This window comes from Dermacentor andersoni, chromosome 2 (genome assembly GCF_023375885.2).
Source record: "Dermacentor andersoni chromosome 2, qqDerAnde1_hic_scaffold, whole genome shotgun sequence".
In the NCBI taxonomy this organism is placed as follows: Eukaryota; Metazoa; Arthropoda; class Arachnida; order Ixodida; family Ixodidae; genus Dermacentor; species Dermacentor andersoni.
In genome coordinates, this window is record NC_092815.1 from 7,706,651 (window position 1) to 7,727,509 (window position 20,859).

The window sequence follows — 20,859 nt, forward strand, 5'->3', positions numbered from 1 at the left end:
AATTATATAAAATTTAGCCGCAAAGACGACTCTAGAATTGCACCGTGTTTAATCTACTTCTATTCATTACGTAGTTCGCAGTGAAGTTGCCAATGTTATGGAATTATCATCCGCTGTCAATACATGGAATTCTACGGGAGGGCAACGGACAGCCCCATGTTTGTAAAAAAAAAAATAATAATAATACCTATATATACAGAGATGCGCCGACTGAGGTAAAACACACCACGGCTACACTGCTCGTCCTTCTACAAAGAATGGAAGGCTGACGAATTTTTTTTCCACAGCTGCCGCTGATGCCGCTTAACATCTTTTTCTTTATTAACACCTTTCCAGCCCACGACAGAAGTGCGATGACATTACAATCACACGTGTACTTCTACCGTGCCAACGTGAACTATTTCTTTCAGGTCATCGCTACGAGTTGATTGTGATGACCGTTTTCATGCTACGACACATATCCACAGCAGTGATTGACCCATAAGCGAGAGGTACATGTCGTGCCAACACCAAGTTTGAGATGGTCACTGCGTATTGTTGATGAGGTTCATGATTTCTATACAATGACTGTACGATACCCGTAACTGGGCATTGGCCAAGAAGCGACCAGTATATTTAAAAATACGGGAGACTCTTATGACTGCTTATGTGTGGGAACGCGCAAGCATTATACTGTTTGTAGACCTCGGAACGCCGTGAACGCGCTCGCGTTATGCACCCGTGACACGTGACACGTCCTCCCCCGTCGCCTGTGCCGTCACGCGCCCAATGAAGCACACCTTTAGCTACAGAGAACCAGGGAGCCGCCGTGGCGACGGTGAAGCGTGCTCCACTTACAAAAATGTTTCCTGAAAGTCTGAATAATAGCTGTGCACAAGTGTCATCAAAGCTATCAGAAATTGTGGATACATTGTGCTTCTGCGAAGAGTGCTTGGTAACGTTCAGCACGTATTTGGCCACCGCGTTTCTGATGCCTTCTTGATTACTCCATTTGTGGTGCATTCTTGATTATAGGGCCTCGGAGAGGCTTACAACCATGAACCATAACAAGCAGTTGTTACTGCGTAAGACGACAGATGTCATTGAAAAATAAAACTTTCGTTTTGCCAAGCTGCATCTATAGCCATGATGCTTTGGCCGCCGGCGTGGTGCCAATGGGAAGGTCGCTTCTCTACACAAAAATATGCAATAAATCTCCATAGAATGCTTCTTGCAATACAGTGAGCTAGTGGGCGCATCAGCTGCACAATTGCATGTTGTTACAAAACCACAATATATGCGCATGTTTCAATTAGCGACCACTTATTATTGGCAGAGTACCGATGATCACCTAAGCCGCTCTAAGAGCTTTTATTCCTAAGAAGTCGCGGATGGGTGGTGCTTCAAAAAATACCACTGGCGTTTACAAAATTCATACTGTTGAGATCGCTTGGAAATTTTCTCGCATAATTTCGTACAGAAATGAAAAACCGGCTGCTACGCAGCGGCATCCGTAAACCGCCACGAAGCGATACGTGTGCGAGCCTGCTCGCGTTGCACATCACGCCGATCACCGGCCTTCGATGGGCATATTGCTCGCGAGCGGCAAAGGATGGGTCGTCTGTGGCAGACACACAGCGACTTCGTTAATCAGCGACAGAAGAGCGCTCCCTCTGTCACATAGCCGGCATCATCGCTCGGTATTTTCGAGAGGACTTCGAAGCTGTACAAAGCTCACAGCGCTTCGCAACGAACCACCGACGGTTTCCAGCTGCAATATTGGTGCACAGCCAGACCGCCCACGTGGCGGTGTGGCTACGTTCATATCGCCATCTTTATTCTAAAAAAAACGCGCCGATATAGGTATCATTGTTTGGAAATGTGAATCCGTATGACTCGAAACAGAAAGTCTTCCCCTCAAATTACAGGAAAAAGAAAGGTCATTGGCACGGTTTACGGCTCGCCGTCTTCAACAATAAAAGACGTTTAGGCAGGATTGTCAGCAACGTTGGAGAAACTCTCACGAGAAAACAAGAATGTGCTTACTTCAGGTGATTTTAAATATAATTTATTACACAATTATTATATTGGTTACGTTGACTTCACCGGCTGCTTTGCGGATTTCGGCTTCGAAGCATTCGTTAATGCCCCAACTCCATGTTCAACGCAAAATTTAACATCCTTAATAGATAACATACTTTCGAATCTTGATATACGTCTACATACAGAAATTCTACAAGTAGACGTTACCGATCATTGCCCAATATTTCTTTATTTGTATTTACCTAACAGTCTTCCCAAAAGACCATTACACAGGATGAAATTCAATCTGTCCGATTACGTTGAGAAAATAGAGCGCACCGACTTTTTTAACATTCCATATCTTTTGGTCCGGAACTAGCCTTACTTGAATTTTCCTTCCCAATTACAAACGCTGGTAAAGCTTGCATGGAAGATGAAGTGTTTATCAAGAAATATTGTTACGGGAACGAAGGATTAAGAACTGGCGGCAATTTACAAGGTATATTCACAAAGGATAATGCAGCGCTGGCCAGCTCAGCTGACAGCTCGAGAGCCAGGGAGCGTTCGTCGTCTTCGTCAAGGTGCCCGCGTGCATCGTCCACAAGAAACACGCAATATGCATGTACCATTATTTCCGGTGGCAGAAGCATCTTCCCGGTGCGTCTAAATATCGGGAGTAACAGGAGAGTAATATGGTTTGAGGCGTGCGACATGCACAACGTTAGTGGAATTCGGCGCAGATGAGGCACTGGTACTGACTGGGGCGATTTCGTAGGTAACTGGAGTCAGAGCACGCACCACTCGATATGGGCCTGTGTACGGGGACGAGTTTTTCTGACAGGTCAAGGTGACGAGTAGGGGACCACAGGAGTACCAGAGATCCAGGCGAAAAGTGGACGTCTCTGCGTTGGCGATCTCGCGAAGTCAGGAGGCGAGCGCTGGCAATGTCGCCTGCTTGGGCTGCCCTGGCGATGGCGTCAAGTGCTGGTCTCTCAGAGACTCGCTGGTCTCTGCTGCGGCAGATGGAAGGGATGCGTCCAGTGGCAATTTGGGTTCTCAGCCGAACAACAGAAAGAACGGTGAATAACCGCCAGTGTCGTGACGCGAAGAATTATATGCAAAAGTGACATAGTTTAGGGCAAGGTCCCAATCAGTATGGTCGGACGAGACATAGTTTACAAGCATGTCTGTTAGGGTACGATTCAGACGCTCCGTGAGACCATTAGTGTGTGGATGGTAAGACGTAGTCAGCTTGTGCTTGGTTGAGCAGGACTGCAGGATGTCGGCGATGACTTTAGAAACAAATGTCCGACCATGGTGAGTGAGCAGTTGGTGTGGAGCGCCATGCTGCAGAATCATGTCACGTAAAAGAAAATCGGCGATATCTGTGGCGCAGCTCGTTGGAAGGGCTCTGGTGACGGCGTAGCGTGTGGCGTAATCTGTCGCCACAGCGGCCCACTTGTTGCCAGACGTGGTCAGAGGGAAAGGGCCAAGTAAGCTTGTCCAAGCCAACGCGAAAGAACGGCTCTGAAGGAATGTCGAACGGTTGAAGGCACCCGGCAGACCGCGTCGATGGTGTTTTTCGGCGCTGCATTTCTCACACGCCGCAACGTATTTCCGGATTGAGCGCGCAAGGCCTGGCCAAATGAAGCGTCGGCGAATGCGGTCGTATGTGCGGGAGACGCCAAGATGACCTGCCGTTGGTAAATCATGAAGTTCTCGGAGAACTGCTGACCGGAGGTGCTTAGGAATGACGAGCAGTAGGAGAGGTCCCTCTGGGCGTACAGTGTGCCAGTATAATACGCCATCCCAGAGAACAATGAGGTGAAGGGACGAATCAGAAGACGAAGCTTCCAAGCCACCAATGATGGTGCTCAAGGTGGCAATATGGCGTTGCTCGTCGGCAACCTGTAGAAGCTGAGAAACGGAGAAAATGCAAGCGTCGGCATCGAGGTCAGGGTCGGCGGGTGGTTCGTCCACTGGATAGCGTGACAAACAGTCTTCGTCTTGATGTAATCGGCCCGATTAGTACACCACTACATAGGAATATTTTTGCAGCCGCAGAGCCCAGCAACCAAGCCGGCCGGTAGGATCCTTGAGTGAGGAAAGCCAGCAGAGCGCGTGGTGGTCCGTGATGACAGAGAAGTGCGTGCCATACAAGTACGGGCGGAATTTGGAAACCGCCCACGCGAGAGCCAGGCAATCACGTCCTGTAATGGTATAGTTGCGCTCCGCTGCTGTGAGGAGGCGGCTAGAGCAGGTGATAACACGATCTTGACCCTGTTGGCGCTGGGCTAGGACGGCTCCGATACCGTGGTCACTGGCATCGGTACGCACCTGTGTAGGAGAGGATGGGTCACTGTAGGCTAGTATAGGTGGCGTGGTCAGAATGTTAGTGAACTGGGAAAACGTGGCAGTTTGAGCGGGGCCCCACGTAAACGGAACGTCCTTCTTCAAAAGATGAGTAAGCGGTCAGGCAATTGCTCCGAAGCCTTTAACGAAGCGCCGGAAGTAGGAGCAGAGTCATACAAAACTTCGGACGTGTTTGACAGACTCAGGTACAGAAAAAGACGTGAGAGCCCGAATTTTCTCCGGGTCTGGTTGAATACCGGAAGCGTCGACGAGGTGGCCCAGCACTGTGATCTGCCCACGACCCAAGTGACACTTCGATGAATTTAGTTGCAGCCCAGCCTCGAGGAGCTGATAAGCACTCAAGGTGTGTTTCAAATGCAGGTGGAAATACGAGTACGTCTTGTAGGTAGCAGAGGCATGTTGACCATTTGAACCCTTGAAGCAAAGAGCCCATCATACGTTCGATGGTTGATGGGGCGTTGCATAGACCGAATGGCATAACTTTGCATTAATATAGACCATCAGGGGTGACGAACACGGTCTTCTCTTATTGCTTTTCATCCACAGAAATTTGCCAGTAACCACACAGAAGGTGAATTGATGAAAAGTATTTGGCACCGTGGAGAAGTCGAGGGAGTCGTCAATGAGGGGAAAGGGGCAGACGTCCTTCTTGGTAATGCGGATTAGATGACCATAATCTACGTGGAAACACCATGTGCCATCTTTCATTTTAAGAAGTACCACGGGCGATGCCCAAGGGCTCGACGAAAGTTCAACAATACCTTTGGCAAGCATGTTGTTCACTTCATCTTGAATAACCTGCGCTCTGAAGCAGAAACTCGATATGGCCGGCGATGAATAGGACTGGCACCTCCAGTATTTATCTGATGTATAACAATTGAAGTCTGGCCCAACTGACCATTGTTGAGGTCGAGGATGTCGTGGTAGGAAACCAAAGGTTGACGCAGAGCTTCTGCTTGTTCAGGCAAGAGGTCCGCATCATTCATGGGACGAAATTTTGCGTCATGGGATATAGCATCCTGTGGACATGGTGAAGAATCTGAGCAGACGGCTACTGAAAACGTCGTGACGTGGTCATCTCCTATACTTTTCACCCACCCCCCTCTGTCTCAATCGGCGATCTCCGTGCTGACGCATCGACGTACTGCCCTCCCGGACGCTGAATGATCGCCACGTGGTGAAGCTGCGACTGTGTGAATACTTCGTGGCCTGCTGACATGATCAAGAAGCTTACCACTGAAGGTCGCTGCCCGGAGCACCACCCCTTTAAATAAGCAAGCACCGACGCCCACCCTTCAGTGGCAGCAGTGGCATTGCATGAGTCACATTTTAAAAAATTCCTCGTCTACGCAGGTATTCTTACCAACATTTTTTTTCTTTTTCTTTTATTTTTCCATACCACTACGCTGCTGCCACCAACTGTGTTCCCCTCCTTGTGTTCGAGTTTGTATTTTTTTTTACCATGCCAACTAATGCTCAAAGCTAAAAAAATCGAGGATTTAGAGGCTAAAATTAACAGTGTAGCTAAAGACACCTCTGATAAGGTGTTCGGCAGGTTCTTGCTAAAATGAAAGATTCCGGCATTGATGTTGTGAAGTTAAAGAAGGAAGCTGAGTTCCTTCAATCAAGTGCACAACACTTGAATCAACTTGTCGAGGACTTACGTGGCCAAAATACATCATTGGTAAATGAGAATAAAGAACTAAAATATCAAAACTCCTCACTCACTCGTAAGGTCGAAGAATTGAGCAATATTCACGCCTCAGCAATGTTGAGATCAAGGGCGTTCCCTGTTCCCAAGGGGAGGACTGCGTCGCAATCATAGAAATGATAGGGGAGAAAGCTGGATGTCCCATATCGCCTAATGATCTCGACATTGTTCATCGCGTGCCTACACGGTCTACTGACGAAACGAAAAACATCATTGCACGTTTCTGCTCTCGTACTAAGAAATCTGACTTCATCAGTAAAGCACGTAAGGCCAAGCTTTCTGTCAGTGATCTAGGCTTCTCTATAATTTCTAACGCACCTATCTTCGTAAACGATCATCTAACCCAATGTAACAAGGCACTGTTTTCCAAAGCCCTAACACTGAAGAAAGAAAAGAAGTGGATGTTTCTTTGGACTGACAACTGTCAAATCAAGGCTAGAAAGACTACTAACAGCAGAGTTTTGCGCATCCGTGATCATTCCGACTTGACCACAATAGACTAATACCATAGCAACCAGTGTTCATTGTCTCACCACTTATGATATCAATAATGGCCTCTTTCCTGGAACATAATCAAGTTAACTCTTTCATAAGTGGATTTCATTCCGTCATTCATTTCAGTGCTAGAAGTCTTCGCAAACACTTTGATGAGATTGATCATTACCTTTTATCATCTTCTAGTTCGTTCTCATTAATTACCTTGACTGAAACTTGGTTATCAAACGATGTTATTGCTCCCTCAACTACAATTCAGAGTATTGTAACAGATTAACTAGAAGTCATGGTGGTGCGGCAATATATATCTCTCCTAATCTTAGTTATCGCAGACGACATGATTTACACTTGCGCATTACTAATTGCGAATCTGTCTGGATTGAAATAGTTAATTGTTCTCCCTCTAATGATGAAAGAGACTTCATATTTGGTTGCATTTATCGTTCCCCTTCATAATCAGTCAATTAATTTTTTATAATATTGATCATACTTTACATACCCTTTCACTAGAAAATAAGAATGTCATTATAATGGGGGATATTAACATTAACCTACTCAATGACACATCACCAACAGTTATTTCTTACACCAGTCTACGACAAGCTACGGATATGAATGCTTAATTGATGTTCCTACACGACAGGTTCCTAATGGCACAGGGACGCTGATTGATCACGCCCTCTCTAACTTAATAACTTCACCAGAGGTGAAAGTTCTTGATATTGACATAACAGATCATTACCCACTGCTTCTACGTTTTAAATATAACTCGAGTCTTTGCCCTCTTCCACACTCTAAATATGTTCTGGACAAAGAGAGCTTCATAACTGCCATTGCTAATATAGACTCGTCTGAAATAAAAACTTTTAATGATCCTCAGAAAGCTTTTTCTAAATTTCTTAGTGTAACTGTATCACTTCTTCATAAATGCTCTCGTAAAAGGAAATGTAAAACAACCATTGCATTCTCTCAAAGTCCATGGATTTCTGAAAAGTTATTAGCAGCATTGCGCAAACGCGATAAACTGTACAAAAAAACTAAAAATCAGCCTTTTAATACCAAAATAATTGCCCGATATAACTAACTCTATAAACGTAACTCTATAAACAGCCACTTAAAAGCGGCGAAACGATTATATCTTGAACAAATGATCTTACCAGCCGGCAATAACAGCAAATTGAAATGGAACATCGTCAACTCCTTTCTAAACAGGAATTCTAAACCAGAACAGCTGTCAAAAATTATATACAATAACTCAGAGTATAACTCCCCTATCCAAATAGCCAACGCCTTCAGCTGCTATTTTTTTTATAATGACGCACCCTATCCTTCACAAGTAACTCAACTTAATCGTCTCCCTCACTCATTTTTTTCTTTTCCCCACAACGCCAGAAGAAATATATAACGTTAAATGTCACCTAAAACCCACCAGTGCTCGAATAGATGAAGTTCTACCTGCTACCTTTAAAATGATCGCCCACCTAATTTCTGATATCAAGTCTCATATTACGAATTCGATATTCAAGACTGGTGTGTTTCCTAACGAGCTTAAGCGCGGTAAAGTAATTCCAGTCCTAAATAAAGGTGACAGCACATTAATACATAACTACCGCCCTTTTTCTATTTTACCTTTTTTCAGCAGAGTTCTGGAGAAATTAATCACATTGCGTCTAACCAAATATCTCACTAAATTTAATATACTCTCGTCATGCCAATTCGGCTTTCGTAATGGATACTCCACAGATTTGGCACTCATACATCTAACTGACCAATTAAAAAATAATTGACGATGGTCTATTTGCAGGTTCGGTTTTCATTGATCTAACAAAGGCATTCGACTGCTTAAACCATATTATCCTTGTTGCTTAGCTTGAGGCTATCGGTGTTCGTGTCCTGTGCTCTCACTATTAAAAAGTTACTTATCAAACAGAGTTCAGATAGTGTCTGTGTCTAATGTCTATTCCAGAGAACAAACCACTAACATTGGCGTCCCTCAAGGATTCATCTTAGGACCACTACTGTTTTTGATTTATATCAATGACCTACCTAACTGTTTGTCGTCTACTAAGTGCATTCCGTACACTGACGATACTACCATATTTGCCTCTGATAAAAACATGTCACTTAATGCCACCAAGACTAAATCTGTTGTATTTTCCTCACATCAACAACATTCGGCATCCTCCCCTTCTTTAACTTTTGGCTCACACTCTATCTCTCCCAGTCGTCCATGCTCATCTTTTCTTGGGATTTCTCTTGACTGCAGCTTGAAATATAAAGATCACATTTCTCACATCAAAAAGAAAATAGCATACGGTATTCGCGTTCTAATTAAAACTCGTCCGTACTTTACACATAATCCATTAATCTCGCTATACCACTCATTCATTCACTCTCATATTAACTATGGCATATTGTGCTGGGGTAACACTTATAACAACCACTTGGCATCTCTCCAGGTAATCCAGAACCAATCCATAAGAATTATTACAATCAGTTCACGCTTTGTAAATGTAAAATTCCTACTACATGAAAACAACATCCTAACCATTTCAGAACTCACGAAATATAATCTAGGGATTTTATTCTAAAATATGTCTAAGAAACTACCATCAATCTGCTTTCCACCTTGTGACCTGATAGCTCATAGTCACACTAGATTTGCACTCAATAATAATTTCCGTCTACCTAAAGTGTGAACTAACTATGCTGAACAGACTGCGGAATTTTCCTCGATATCGCTTTGGAATACTCTACCACTTATAATCAAAAATTCAAAAAATGTATACCCATTTAAAAGAGAACTAAAATCATTCATAATAAATACATATTGAAATTATCCATTCTTTATAATTTTTTTTATATTATCATTCTGATAACAAGTTTTCTTATTACTCATATGCTTTAAACATGTTTTGATATTGCTCTATGCTCTCATCTGTACTACTGCTGCTTTAAACATTATATAACATCATAAGTGTCTTTAACAGGAGGTCCCGATACAGTCTTTGACTATGGGGCCTCCTTATGTATAGTACGCACATGTAATTATCTGTACTTTTACTAACTAATAAATAAATTATGAAATTATGAAATTATAGCACGTAGCTTGTTGTGTTCATATAGGAGGGGGTACGATCTCTCCAATGCTATTCACAGCGTGTTTACAGGAGGTATTCAGAGACCTGGATCGGGAAGAATTGGGGATAAGAGTTAATGGAAAATACCTTAGTAACTTGCGATTCGCTGATGATATTGCCTTGCTTAGTAACTCAGGGGAGCAACTGCAATGTATGCTCACTGACCTGGAGAGGCAAAGCCAAAGGGTGGGTCTAAAATTAATCTGCAGAAAACTAAAGTAATGTTTAACAGTCTCGGAAGGGAACAGCAGTTTACAATAGGTAGTGGGGCACTGGAAGTGGTAAGGGAATACATCTACTTAGGACAGGTAGTGACTGCAGATCCGGATCATGAGACTGAAATAATCAGAAGAATAAGAATGGACTGGGGTGCGTTTGGCAGGCATTCTCAGATCATGAACAGCAGATTTCCATTATCCCTCAAGAGAAAAGTTTATAACAGCTGTGTCTTACCAGTACTCACGTATGGGGCAGAAACCTGGAGGCCTACGAAAAGGGTTCTACTTAAATTGAGGACGACGCAACGAGCTATGGAAAGAAGAATGATAGGTGTAACGTTAAGGGGGGGGGGGATAAGAAGAGAGCAGATTGGGTGAGGGAACAAACGCGAGTTAATGACATCTTAGTTGAAATCAAGAAAAAAAATGGGCGTGGGCAGGACACGTAATGAGGAGGGAAGATAACCTATGGTCATTAAGAGTTACGGAATGGATTCCCAGGGAAGGGAAGCGTAGCAGAGGGCGGCAGAAAGTTACGTGGGCAGATGAGATTAAGAAGTTTGCAGGGACAACATGGCCACAATTAGTACATGACCGGGGTAGTTGGAGAAGTATGGGAGAGGCCTTTGCCCAGCAGTGGGCGTAACCAGGCTGATGATGATGATGATGGTGATGATGATGAGCACGCAGCGTTGCAACCGATATGCCTTGGGGTAGAACTTCCGTTGTGAAACCAACATTGACGACAGGGAGGCATGTCCGGTTATCGGCGACGGTGGTGACGTGGTGGGGCACATGTGCGATTGCCCATCAGAACGACACTAGGAACAGGTGTGGGGACGTATTCACCATCGGGCACATGAAAAGATGATAGCAAATCGACGAAAGTCAAGGTTTTAGGTGGCAGGCGGACAAAGGCGGTCGTACTAAAGTTGTTCAGCAATTCGGCACGAATATGCGGGAGTAGAGGAAGAACAGTCGATCAAGGCTGAACGCACCGTAAGAAAGTCGAGTGTGAGGATTAGGTCATGGGGACATTTGGTCAGCACTGTAAAAAGAACAGGAACGTGACGGTCGGCGATACTGATACGGGAAGTACACATTCCAGTGACTTCAACAACGCTACCATCGGCCACGTGCACGGCTCGAGTAGTAGGAGGCGTGAGAACCTTATTCAGGGGACGACGGAGGTTACAACTTATTAGGAGCACCTGGGCTCCAGTATCTATTAACGCCGTCAAAGGGACACCGTCGATGTGAACATCAAGTAAGTTTCTGGTTCGTTGAGAGCGTCAAAGGAGGATTTGGACACGACGAAGATAACTCAGCACTACCACCAGGAGCTGCGTGGTTTAGTTTTCCGTCTGGGAGGTTCCATAATTGGGCGGCGGCGAATAGCAGCGTGGCTGGGGCGACGGGCACCGAAGGCGCTGAGGTGACGGCGAGCGAGCAGGACGACTGTCATCGATAGATACGTCTGAGGTAGGAGAGGTAGGGTAGGTGAGGCGAGTAACTGCGCGGGTAGGCATATGGGCGAGGAGAAGGGGAAAAGGAGCTCGAATACGGCGACGTCCAGGAGGTGCGGCAGCAGCGAGCGACGTGGCCAATGCGGAGGCAACGGAAGCAAATGGGCTCGTCGTCCGGAGTTCTCCACTCGGCAGGGTTGCGGTATCTCGGAGGGGAATACAGATCGTTGTGAGGGGGAGCTGTCGGCACTGGTCAGGCGTCAGGTCGGGAGACGGAGCAGGCAGCAGGAAAACTGAGGTTGGCAAATTCTTGCCGCACCACTGCCTGAATGAGAGATCGCTGGGGCCGGCTGGTCAGAGGTGGGGTCAGGTGGTCGTGAATGGAGCGGCGCAGGACTTGTAGCCTCGAGCTCGCGGCGAAGAATACGTGTGACGCGCTCATTGAGGGGTGGTGAAGTGGTCAGGTCCACGCAGGACGACGTCGCAGCCGTGTGAGGGAGCCGGGAGAACCATGAAATGACGCGGCGGCTTTTAGCGAGCTCAAAGCAGCGGCACTCCTTGACAGTGATGTCGATGGTGGACACATTTTTGAATACCAACAAGTTGAACGCGTCATCCGCGATCCCTTTCAGTACGTGGCCGACTTTGTCAACCTCAGCCCTTTGGTCGTCGACTTTCCGGCAAAGAGCGAGCACTTGTATGTACGAGACATACGATTCAGTAGAAGACTGAACTCGGGTAGCAAACGCTTTTCTAGCGGCCAGCTGCCGACCGGTGGGATTACCAAAGATGTCACTGATCTTCTCCGTGAAAGCATCCCAGCTAGAAAACTCGTCTTGGTGTGTCCGGAACCAGACACGAGGAGTTCTGCCGAAGTAGAATAGGAAATTCGCTGGCATAATGATTGGGTTCCAGCGGTTGGTTTCACTAACACGCTCATACAGGTTGAGCCAGTCTTCAGCGTAGACTTTATCTTGGCCCGAGAATATGCCAGGATTGCGGGGGTTTGTAAATGTAGCGTACGCTGTTGGTCGGGTCACAGGAGTAGAAGCAGACGAGGTGTCGTCACCGGGAGCCATGGCGGAAGGCAGGACGGTGCGGCTGCTGCAGAGCTCGGTGGCGAGGGCGGGGAACGGCACCCTCACCCAAAATATTACGCAAACGAAGGATTAACAACTGAAGACTATTTACAAAGTATATTTACAAAGGATAATGCAGCGCTGGCCATCTCAGCTGACAGCTCGAGAGCCAGGGAGCGTTCGTCGTCTTCGTCGGGGCGCCCGCGTGTATCGTCCACAAGAAACACGCAATATGCATGTATCAATATCATGCACAACGTTGCCCGTGGATATCTAAATGTGTCTTAGATTCACGGCGCAAGAAAGATAACCTGTATTGAAAAATGAAATGACAACTGTTTACCACACGACTTAAAGTGCGTCATGAGACCATTTCCGCGCAGTTAGACAGTGCTCTGAAGCAAAAAAAAAAATATTTTTTGAGCGCGAAATGGGCGCATGCACAAACGTTACACAGAAATGCAATGTCATCAGTAAGTTCCTAAATCGAAACAACAAGATAACTATCGTCACGGATATCACTATCGAAAATAGGGTCGTACAAAATCCCGCAAAAAATTAGTGATGTATATTGTTAGTTTTTTTTCTTCTGGAAATCAACTTGGGTCCTGCAGTGCCACAGCTAGAAAGGCTGCCACAGTCTTGCTTCCTACGGCCTTGCACAGCTGAAGAAGTGTTAACTATCATTACCAATTTAAATAATACAGGCGTTGGCCTGTACATACACTCAATACATATCAAAGCGGTCAAATATATTGTAGCTGCAGGTATCTCCCTTATAGTGAACCTCATTTTTACCACAAGAATATTTCCCAACCAATTGAATATAGCTAAAGTAATTCCTATACTAAAGACAGGCGACCGTACGTTGAGAGAGAACTTTAGCCCGATTTAGTGAAATTTATTGAAATTCGCACTTCTGGCTACTACGCTAAATTTAATATATCGCCTTTGTCACAGTTCGGGTTGCGCTTGGGTCTCCCGACAGAACACGCAGTTATTACCATTGTTGTCTGGATTAGAACACAGTTGGACAAGGAATTAATAGGTGGTTAAGTCTTCATTGATTTAAAACAAGGCTTTGTCAATGTTAAGTATCAAATTTCGTTTTTTAAGCTAGAAAGATATGGTATTACTGGGCCGCTTTTGGTACTTCTCAAGAATTATCTTTCTAACAGATATCAAAGTGTTATCATTATTGGCGGCTTTTCCCAACAAAGGCACATCACCAAAGGAGTAACACAGGGAAAAATTCTCGGTCTGCTGTTATTCTTGAGATTTATTAATGATCCACCCAGTTAGTTATATAATTCCAAGTATTTTACTTAGGCCGATGGTACGACAATTGTGACATCTGTCACAAACCCCATTCAACTTTTAGATAAGCTACAGTCTACGCCGGCTGGAAAAGTGGTGTCATAAAATCTATATAAGGATAAATCCTTCTAAGTCTCAGTTTATATTTTTCCATTCTCCTTAGAGATCCATGACAGCTAATTTGCATGTAAGGACAAGGAACGTTGAAATTAAGCAAGTAGATTGTGCTAACTTCCCAGGAGTCGTAGATTTCAATATAAAATCTGACGCTCACATTGATTCAGTTGTTAATAAAATAGACCTAGGCATAAGATCTTTAATTAGAACTCGTCGAGGTTCTGGCATTATTACACTTCTGTCACTTTGCCACACTTTCATCCTTTATTTTTCATCATTCATCATTAGTAGAGAAGGACGTCCCGGAGTTACAAGAACTTTCAGGGGGACCTCCTATTAGTAATTTAACATTGCATGAATTAATACATTATGGCAGCATAGCAGCGACAGACATCAGAAAACACGAAGTTAATGAAAAAATAAACAAATACAAAAAGTCGCTTAGAATAATTGAAGTTCAAAACACAAGCAAATGAAACCGATACAGCGTATGAATAAATAAATATGTAGTAATTGACACGTTATGGAAACATAGGAATGACACATGTCCAAGAACACGGCGTTAATGTAACGGATAATTAGAAACAAATGTATGGTTCCAATACGCAAAGTACAAATGTTATATAGACTATGCGACGAAAAATTTAAAATGCCTAAGGAAGGAGAAAAAAGAAGACAAAGGAAGATATAGAATAACAAATAAATAAAAGCTGTCGATACAATAGGTAAGTACAGAATCATTGAAAACTGGGAGATAGATTTGTACACAATATATACTTATAGTAATGAATCAGTAGCCAGTAGTTAACACACACATGTGTGTGTGTAGCCAGTAGCCACACACACACATTAAATATTGCGTTTTTGCTTGGGCAAATATTTATTATACACACATGTTTCGCTTGGTTAGTTAGTATCCAGAAACACGCATTGAAAATTACAACATTTACGTCCCCTCTTTCACCATCTAAACCCCTAGTTCTAAAATTGGGTGTACTTGCTGTTTCCACATATTAAGCTAGTCTGATGGTCATGTTGTATAAAGTTATCGACCGTCAAGTTTCCATCGATACTTTTCCAATTCATCGATTCACTAATAAAATTCCAACTAGGTTTGCTTTGTCAAATAACTTTCTCCTACTAAAAGTCACTACAAATTACAGTAAACGAACTGCCTGTTTCAGTGCTATGTGCATTTAGACCAATCTAAAACCTGATTTAAGAATGTTGCCGTTGAGCCGTTTTAGATCGTCTTTGAGTACGTATTTCATTTCGTTACTTTAATTAGTAAATTAATAAGTTTTGCGTTGTCTCTATTGATGTTCTTTGTTTTTGATCATTTATTATATTTTTGTTAATTCATTTTTGTGCTTACTGAAATTACTTTATCTGATTCTGATAGGAGGCCTCCCACAGTTCCTATTTTTGGGCTTCCTCCTGAAAATGTATCACCTTCATATATGTATTCTATTTTGTATTTATGGTAATAAAGTTGTAACGTCAATTAAAAACTTGATAGGAATTATATGGACACTCCAAGCGCATTTCTGCCGTCGCCGTATTGAGGGCACAAGAACGCCAAGCGTAGTGTTCCGGTATAGGCTCCCGCAGGGAGCAGAGTGGCGCATAACTTCCCTGGCGCCGCTCGCACCGCTATTCTCCGAGCGCTATCACGTGGTACAAAAATGGCCTCAAATGTCCAACTGCACCGCTGCGAAGCGAACTTTACGGGCCGACTTGTTTCTGCCAGTGCCACCGAAATTGCAATCAGCGGACCGTCGAGCGTGCGTTGCACTGATCGGCTCCGGATTGCAGGTAAGGTATTCGACGATAAGTTAATAACTTTGGTGAAGTGGTACGAAACACGTCATTTTGACACTTGTATTCCAGCATGATGTAGTGCAGCGCACCAAACTGCTCAAATCGCACGGAAGGTGGCAAATCTTTCTACGCGGTGCCGTGCGTATAGACGAGACCGGACAGCTCCGAATGGGACCAGGATATAGAAGGCGCGTTCACCTTGTTTACAGAGGTGAGTTCGGCTTGTTTGCACTAAAGCAGCATTTATCTCGAGTAACACTCCTGTACACGCTGAAATGCGTACGCCTGGCATGAGAGGTTGTTCCCTTGTGCAATTTTTGGAGTATACGTGCAGCCCGACACAGACGCGAGACAAAGAATGGGCGACGCGCCTGTGTCACGTTGCACATATACGCCAAGAATGTTAACTTACGAACTCACTCACTTTGCTGTGTAGCTTGCACGATTGTTTTGTCTATGCGGCTCTATAACAGTGTGATCAGAACAGAGTAAATACTAGCAGATACAATTTGCCCGCTGAATCCTGGATTTTCTCTACTCTTCTTTTTTTGTTGGCGTTCTGATTTTCATGTAAGGTCGATTAATGTACTCGTGTTCATTGTTTTGTAGTATGCGAAAACATCGTGCGATCCCGCTCACGTGACAGCTGTGATAGCTTCAGCATTTACCGCCCGCAATATGTTACTTGTTCGATCAGCGTTAGTCGACGTGAGGAATGTGAAATTATTTTTGTACGTTTTATAAGGACTGTGTTATTGTAAGTTTTACCTGAGTAGCATGAAGAGATAAAGAAAAATGTGTAGTCATATTACAGTCTGCAATGTGTGAATAATTACTTTGCAAGTTTGCCATGTTATGTGATTAGTGCAATAAAAATAACCTATTGTTTCTCTTAATAACTTGTTGCCTTTCCAGTGGCTTTTCATTGTGACCCCAAGGCTCCAAGTGCCAGCACTCATCCCCGGCTGCCACCAGCCATTGCTCATCCATTCCCCTGTACGAAATAAATTTGATCTAGAAGCTCGTGCATCTTGAATCTTTTTCCAGTTGCAGATTTGCTGCTACGAATCAGCTGGTAAGTATGCGGTATAAATCGTAAAAATAAGCTTTGCATAAAATGTGCGCATGTGAAAACTTGAAACGCGTTTAAATCTACGTGTCTGTACCGGATATATCGAAAACGTGCAGCAGCTGCGGATGACGGTTAGTGATGAAAGACGGTCACGGTTAACGGTCACTGACATAACTGCAGGCATGATAGTTTTCTTATCCACAATCATAATTCCCCTGATTTCGGCAGCCAAAATGTGCTCACATAATTGTGCACCACACGTGTAGGAAGGTTTCTTTACACACCCTTGAAAACATTTCTTGCCTTCCGGCCTGCGCGAGAAAACTTCATATGCATGCTGAAAAACATTGCACCGCTTTTTTGTTGCAAGGTAATGCGCGCTTGCACGCGAATTTTTTAGCTGTTCGAGCCACGGGTGCACCCGGGATTTTTCCTATGTGTATGTTTGTGTGTGTGTTTGCATATGTGCCTGTATATATGTACATACAAACTAAAAATTTCGGGGGGTTGGCACCTCTCCGTCTGCGCCAATCGTTCGAGCGAAGCCTGCACTAAAAAGTGTCATCTTGCTCACCGCTTGCGAACAATTGCCACATGTAGCTCACGAACTGCAGATGATAAAGCAAATGGAACACAGCGCTGCATTTGCCTCCTGCGCACTCGAAGAGTTGCTTCACTGCTGAGCTGGAACACAAAGGTGTCCCTATGCGTAACTCTGCCTAGAGAGGGGAGACGTGCAGGAATCGCGTGCGTCAGGGAGGTCTTGATCTTGGGAGTCATGTTGAGCATACGCGACGGAAGTAGCAGCTTGTGCACCGACGTCACGTGGCCCTCTTGTACACTTCCGGAGGTTCGGAAAAACAGGTTGATGGAGTTTCGGAATCGTACCGAGGCGCCGGGAATCGCTGCTGGCAGCGCTGTGGTTTCGCGTCGTTGGAACAGATGCTATGGAGACGATCAACAACGAAGCGCTGATCGCGTGCGTTGAGGCTCGGCCTGCGCTTTGGCAGGCGAAACACAAGCACCACATGAACAGGCACATGACGAGGTGCTTGTGGACCGAGGTGTCGAGGATCGTCATGCCTGACGTTGCCGTAACAGGTAAGTGCACGGTGTTTTATACGGGCGTCATAAGGGAGCAGTTTTAATCGTGATTGAGCCCGATTGGTATCGCATTCTGTAATCACGATTGCCTGTGCTGCGCAATCTACGTAGAGCTAATCGCCATCCAGAAATTTGATCGCACTCGATCGCGATCGAAAGCGTGCGTGGAACCGGTATATGCTGCCTTTCTTAGCCGACTCTCCTATGTCTAAAACGCGTTTCATCTATGCAGATGAGGTTATCACAGCGCTGCAGATGAGGTGGAAGTCCTTGCGAGATAAATTTCGACGGCTTTTGAAGACGCTTCAGGAACAGAAGAAGAGTGGCGCCGGCGCAGACGATGTTCAGGACGACGTCACCTTGCCGCTTTTCTACCAGATCATGTTCCTGCGCCACACAATGGAGTGTAGACCGTAAGTGATTTTAATGTTTCCATCTTAAACGGCGCGTTAAAAATTAGAAACGCGATGCTAGTGCTTTCTTTTTACCACGTCGACCGGCGATGCCGTATGTTTATATTGTAGCTGGTAACGTCAAGCGTTTGTGGGAACTCAAAATCGTGCTTAGATGACTAAATCGACGCGTAGCATGCACTATAGTCAGCTTTGTCTAATTGGCGATAAAAGATTTGTGCGGCATCGCTGCTGCAATTGTCGCATATTTCGTTAAATGTGATCCTGTCAGGGGACACATGCAGTACAAGGATATATCTTTGTATATTTATTCACTTATGCCGATAAGGCCAGTTTAGCTTCTCAGTGGGGAGCAGAGAAAACAGAAATACAGGTACAAAATAACAACTAAAGTAGCACATAAATGCCTAGCATAATAAAGCGGAAGACGGAAGTGCAAAAAATATCACATACAAACTGGCAGGACAAATAAAAAGAAAAGAACTTGCCTGATGCACACACAAAAAGAAAACGTTGGCAATTGTCACCACATACCACAATATGTATGTGTAGTGTTAGACGCAAGTGGTTTCCTATGATTCTATACAGTGATTATAGAATACAGTGTGGAAGTCAATAGGCAATACTTATATGAGTATTGAATATTCATATAGCTATATTGTTGTTACTGTTATATTCTTATATTGACGTTTGTTCGCTGCAACGAACAGCTTTAACTTTGCATCTTATTTGCTTAGCAGCTCTGTGCAAATCAGTGCTCCATCACAAACCCTCGAATTTTACCTAGCTCACTTAAGGATTCATTCACTGCCTTCATGCTGTGGGAATAAATGCACCAAAGTATTGACGGCATTGTCAGCTGCGTAATTGATAATGCTGGTTTCTGTGTCATCTCAGCAGTGTCTTTATCTCATTATCAGCTGCGATTATTCTGTGGATCCCAAGCGCTGTGGTTATCGCTTTAAGCGAAGCTTTCATGATGTTTGTGAAGAGCGCTGTTCCTCCTTAGAAAGCATTTGCAAGTAAAGACTAGATGATCCAGTTAGCCACGTTTTCACTGTGAAAAAAAAAAAAAAAGGTTGCTGGTATTTTATATGCCAACATCACGATCTGATTACATTGTTATATCCGGCATTTGTATTGTGTCCTGTACTGGTCACTTGTGCAATACTGTAGCCAGCAGTCAGCTGGGATGACAGTGGTTCAACGACATTAATTTTAGTATGAGTCATTCAGTAAGAGCTATTTGCCAAGACAGCAGCAGCAGTGATGGGAAAGTTGAAAGAAGAGGCAAAGAAGTGATTGCTTCAAGTAACTTTCTGGAGGGGTTTGCTCACTAAACTCAGCTTCACTGGGCCAGGAAAACCCTTTAGAAGGCAGATGGCAAGATGACAAACATGATTATACATAACTTCCTTAGTACAAACAACAAATGCACTGACTGCTACATGTAAAGCTTCGCACTGTGTTTAGATCTGCATTCAATTAAGAAAAGTAGTTTAGTATGATGTGAAGTTTAAAAAGAGATGAAAGGAAAACAAAGTTACAAGCCAAGAAAATTTCAAGTAAAAATTGTAAACAGGAAAAAGCATTATGTTAAAGCAAGACATAACAATACTATTACTCTATGTTTAGAAAGTACACGCGTAGGTTTTTCATCGTGACATTCATTAAATAGTTGTGATGATTAGGTGTAGCGGAATGCTTGATGTTAATAATTATTTCTAAACTTATTAATTCCAGATATCATGCACTGTTTTGTGTACAAGGTGTCACTGGGCGTTAGGCACGCAGATATCATAATAAGTGCTCAAATGCGTCTGAAGCAAAAACAAAAATACAAAAGCTACACTTCAGTGCATGCAAAATATGTTCATTCTGGTTGCGTACGCGAGCCACTTTTCCCTACAAAACTGACTCAGATTTTGGGCTTTGCCCTCTAATAAAATAACACCTTAAAACAAATGTGGACGGACTTGAGCCATTACATATTTTCGCCTTTAGGCCGGCCACGGCGGCCGAATTTCGATGGGGGCGAAATGCGCAAACACCAGTGTACTTAGATTTAGGTGCACGTTAAAGAACCCCAGGTGGTCGAAATTTCCGGAGTCCTCCACTACGGCGTGCCTCATAATTAGAAAGTGGTTTTGGCACGTAAAACCCCATAATTTTTTAACACCGCCACATTATTTGCACATTCAGAATATGTGCACACCTTACTACGCTCACATGCAGCCACGTCCGGCAACGTTCCCCCAGTGTCCCCTTCAAGTGAGGAGGGAAATGTTGCGGACATCTTGACGATGTGCCAGTTTTCCTATCTGGCAACGCTTGAAGCTCCGCCACCGTCAGGTAAAGAGTCACAAGCGGAAGCAGCGACACTGTCTACGGCGTCGCATACGTCTGCAGAATCGCAGGACATTTTGGAACATGTTGATTCAGCGCTGCTTGAAGAAGTGCTGTATATTCTAGAGGCTTCCGAAGCACACCACAGTAGGCCGCAATCACACGCATCGCTGACTTCAGCAGGCA